This window comes from Sinocyclocheilus grahami, unplaced genomic scaffold (assembly GCF_001515645.1).
Source record: "Sinocyclocheilus grahami isolate Dianchi unplaced genomic scaffold, SAMN03320097.WGS_v1.1 scaffold11993.1, whole genome shotgun sequence".
Taxonomy (NCBI): domain Eukaryota; kingdom Metazoa; phylum Chordata; class Actinopteri; order Cypriniformes; family Cyprinidae; genus Sinocyclocheilus; species Sinocyclocheilus grahami.
Window position 1 is genome coordinate 1,057 of NW_015514162.1, and position 4,999 is coordinate 6,055.

The 4,999-nt window shown below is 34.6% G+C and overlaps 1 pseudogene; it reads left to right on the plus strand.

Annotated features, from left to right (window-relative positions):
- Positions 1-323: 323 nt before the first annotated feature.
- Positions 324-4,524, plus strand: LOC107578791 (myb-related protein A-like; annotated as a pseudogene).
- The last annotated feature ends 475 nt before the right edge of the window (positions 4,525-4,999 follow it).

Here is a 4,999-nt window from a genome sequence, read left to right on the forward strand (position 1 = left end):
AATATTCAAATAAATTAAAATGCAAACTAATGCACTGGAATAATTAGAATAATGCTTGAATTCAGTTTTGTAGCTTGCATTGCCATCTTGCAGAGTAATTACACTCAGGCATGTCCTGTTTAACGAACTGGCTGCTTTTCTAAACTGTTTGCATCTTGTATCTACAGATGAGTGATCATGCTTGTCTGCTCAACGGTTTGTGTCAGACAGACCGTTTGAGAGTAATGGCTTCTGTGAGACAATGTTTGTCCAATTAGAACAAACAGAAAACTGTGTTTGACTCTTCCTTTTCTGTATTCTTTGTTTGTGTTTTATGGCTGCAGTGAAGATGAGGATGATGAACGTCATTCTACGGACCCTGACAGCAGAGACCCCAAGAATTCCAAAAAGACCCTGTGCAAAATGAAATGGTCCCGGGATGAGGTATTATATGCATGCATTTCTATTTTAATTCTAATTCTTTGACATATAATAGCAATATTTATATATTAAGAAATTAATACTTCTATTCAGCTAGAATGCATTAAATAGCTCAAAAGTGACAGTAAAGACATTTATTTTGTTACAAAATATTACTATTTTAAATAAATGTTGTTCTTTTGAACTTTCCTTTTATCAAAGAATCCTGAATAAAAAAAATGTATCATGGTTTCCACTTTCCACAAAAATATTACTGTATTTTTTATCAAATAAATGCAGCCTTGTTAGAGCATTAACAATTCTTAATTGTTAGAGCATTAACAATTCTTGTTAGAACATTTCAGATTCTTCTTTCAGAACATTTAAAAAATCTTACTGACTGCAAACTTTTGAATGACAGTCTATGATATTTTAAGTTTCAAATGGGATAATAGGAAACGTTTTAGGTTTCTGTGATGAAACAGGAAAGGGTGGGGAATTGCAAAGTGCTGTTAGTTCTGCTCTCACAGCCTACTAGTTGTGTCTGAGGTGGAAAGTCTCATGATATCTCTTTCGTGCGCAGGATGAGAAGCTAAAGAAGCTTGTTGAGCAACACGGAACTGATGCTTGGAAATCAATCGCCAATTATTTCCCAGTAAGTAACTTGCTGAATCAAATGCTTAGTCATTACTTTAAAAGCATTTTTAAAATGTGGCTGGAATATTTTAGTGTAGCTGTGAAGTGATTTTTTTTTTATTATTTCACATACATATTAATCTTTCTAGAGGAGCCAGTTTTTAAAAGTATATTTTAAAGGATTTAAAATGAAATTAAATGTTACTATACTGTACCATACTATACTATTTTACTATAAAGCATCATAATAAGTTCTATCTTTAGACTGAAAAATACTGTTGCAAAGGAAAGGCTAGATTGAATTTCAGCAAAACTATTGTTGAATGTATGTTGTATTATTAGTGACAGGCCTGTGAGATAGTAAAGATGTTATTGTAGGTGTATGTGTACTTGCTGCAGGTGTTGATGTGGGATTTTGTTGCACTTTGACAGGCAAGGACAGATGGTCAATGTCAGCACCGTTGGCAAAAGGTGCTCAACCCAGAGCTGGTGAAAGGACCCTGGACAAAAGAGGAGGATCAGAGGGTAAGACGAGCCGGGTGTTCTGTGTCCTCAGAGGAAGACAGAGATGGATGAATAAATGGCAAAAGATGACGGATTTGGGCGGGGTGTGATGATCTCATAGTCTTGATTTTGAGTTTTAGAGTGCAATTTCAGAAGAACTGGCACTCTTATAAACATGAAAAGTCACTTTCTGCCCTATTCAGCTTATAATGTTAATAATCTTGAGGTTGGACATACACTACCGTTCAAAAGTTTGGGGTCAGTAAGACTTTTTTTTAAATGTTTTTGAAAGAAACCTCTTATGCTCACCAAGACCGCATTTGGCATCAATTACTCCAGTCTTTAGTGTCACTTGTGTTCTGATCATCTGTTTTACATCTCAACAGGTGATTGAGCTGGTTCACAAGTATGGGCCCAAACGGTGGTCAGTGATTGCCAAGCACTTACAGGGCCGCATAGGCAAGCAGTGTCGCGAGCGCTGGCACAATCACCTCAACCCAGAAGTGAAGAAATCCTCCTGGACCCAGGAAGAGGATCGTATTATCTATGAAGCTCATAAACGTCTGGGCAACCGGTGGGCTGAGATCTCAAAACTGCTTCCTGGACGGTAAAAAGCTCTATTTTAACTCAAAACCTATGCAGAATATAGAAGAATACCAGAATGTCTGTGCAGGTCAAATAATGAACTTTACCTGACTGGACTCTTATAGGACAGACAACTCCATTAAGAATCATTGGAACTCCACCATGCGCAGGAAGGTGGAACATGAGGGTTACTTGCAGGAGAACAGGAAGAGCTACAGCAGTGACCCTGACCAGAAGAAACGACCCAAATCCAGTCCAACTGTGGAATATCAACATGACCAGAATCAAATGATCATGAGTGGCCAATCACAGGTGATAACACTCACAGTGATGCTGTGTTTGCATCAGTATTATATGTGTCATACTTATTTCTGTCAAAATCTGTCAAATCTATTACCAGTAATTTTATAGATTATAGTTTATATTTAGGGATTATAGTTATTTATATATATATATATATATATATATATTGCTATCGGTCAATATTAATTATGCATGCTAGTTTCCCTTATTTTTACATTTAGATTACTTTGCTATCATCTTAAATTCATTTAATGTTAATGTTTAAAAACTCTAATAATTAATTATATAAATTCAAAATAAAATACCAAAAACAAGGTGATGCCTAAATTCACTTGTAGCATTTAAAATAATTGATTTTAGATTTTGGCATTTTATTTTGACAAAATATTATGGAATTTTAATATCATTCATTAATCTAACAATAATTTTCAACTGAAGCTCTATTTATGCTTAATTTAATAAATATCAGATGTGAAGTATTTAACATACAAGCTTTTATATTGTTTTTGATTGGCAGCCACCCAGATATCCGTATGGTTAACAAAGTGCCCAGTCTACGGAAATTATCAGTGTCGAGATCTTTAGCTTTATGTCGGTAAGTCCCATGGTGCAGTTCTCACAGCATGCTTCAATCTTCTCTATATCTCTGAACTTTCTGCTTTCTGAAGTCTGTTTGTCGTCTGTATTAATACAAAAAAAATCAATCTCATATGTTTGTGTATAATTGTTTAATCTGCATGTGTGTGGTGTGGTGTTAAACTGCTCCTTATGTGAATTTCACCAATGCAGTTTTACGACTTTGTATGGATTGTAAAATAGCTTTTGTAACATATTGGCATTAATGTAAGGTAATATCAAAGACCTTAAAGGCATCTGAATCCTGAGTGGTTTTGCTTGGTGAAATTCAGGACCTTATAAAAGTCTCGTGAAATTGTCAGTAAAGTTTGTGTCTCGGTCTCTCTTTCCGCCTCTTCCCCCTGGTTCTTCTTCCTCACAGCCTTGCCATGATGACCCAGACAAAGAGAAAAGAATTAAGGAGCTAGAGCTGTTGCTAATGTCAGCTGAGAGTGAAGTCAGAAGACAGTCGGGCCCTCGTGTAAGAAACACTGTGTGTGCGCGTAGAATAGTGCTCTATAGGTCTCATCGCCTTCCCTCATTCCCCATCTTACTCCCCCATACCCTAATTTCTAGCTGTGCTTCTTAGTAACTCCTACCCGCCTTCACTGCCTCCCTGCCTCACACCCTCCTTTGTGGTTTTAGTGGCTAAAACTACAGCAAGTGACAGCTTTGAGGCATGAAAGCATGTTTTTTTTTTTTTGCACTTATTTATTATTTGTAATATATGTATCATATTATCTCAAAATTATATTCACTATACATATTTTCCCTGCATATTATAAGATATTTTATTATAAATAATATTATTAACTTAATAAGTTGGCATGTATTGTATGATTAAATATTAGCATTTCATAAATATATTTTTCTTTGTTCATTCTGTTTGTTCTAAATACATTTAGTAGGTTAGGTGAAAATAATTGGCTTTAAATTATTCACCATTTCCTTGTCCATTGTCAGTAAGAATGCAGTGTATCATTACATAGAGAATAGATCGCTTTTAATCTTTGTTCAGTTAATATCATAAATGTTTACAAGATAATTTAGCATATGGTCACAAAGTAATATGAAATTCACATATTATAAGTTAAGTAGTGTAGGTTTATTGGCTCAGATGTGTGTTAACTCCACATCACTGCAGTTTTATCTTAATTGATTTGATCTTTTTTTTTTTTTTACATAATCTCTCTCTCCTCACTGACATGAATGTTTGGTTCTATACAGAATCCAGAGAGCTACTCCAGCTGGACGGACAGCCTGCCCGATGATACCACCACCACAGAGAGTGTGGAGGGCAGAGGGGTCGAGCTGTGTCGTTTAGAGGAGGGCCAGCCTGCTACGATGCCTCTTCCTGTCTCTCCCAGCAAGTTCCTGGCTGCTGAGGCCAGTGCTGTGCTGTCCACTCTAGAGACCATCCCAGAGTTTGCAGAGACCATGGAGCTTATTGACTCGGTAAGCAGAGAATTACAAAAATCTAATGTAATATGGATAGAACATTATCTATAATATAGATAATGTATTATCTATGTATAATATAGATAGTAAATTATGGATAATATTATAGTATAGTTTTATTATTTTGTAATAAAAATATATTATAATATTTCTATAATGTATACATGTTGAATATTAATATTGCATTAGTATTTTGATCAAAACGGTTAATTCTGGACAATATTAAAATTCTGTCCGATACAAAATATAGCACATACAATATAGCAGTTCTTTCCAATACCAGTAATTTGACAATTATTGATTACTAAAAACCGAGAAATGGACGATATTAAAATACTATTCTGTTTTGTCTAAATAAATTCAATCTAAAATATCAAAAACTAAAATAAATTATTTTAAAGGCTACAAGTAATTATAATGTACAATATGGAGAAGGATTAACAGTGTTATTGCATTATTAAAAAAAAATAATTACTTTAGGTGAGCATTAGGTGATAAA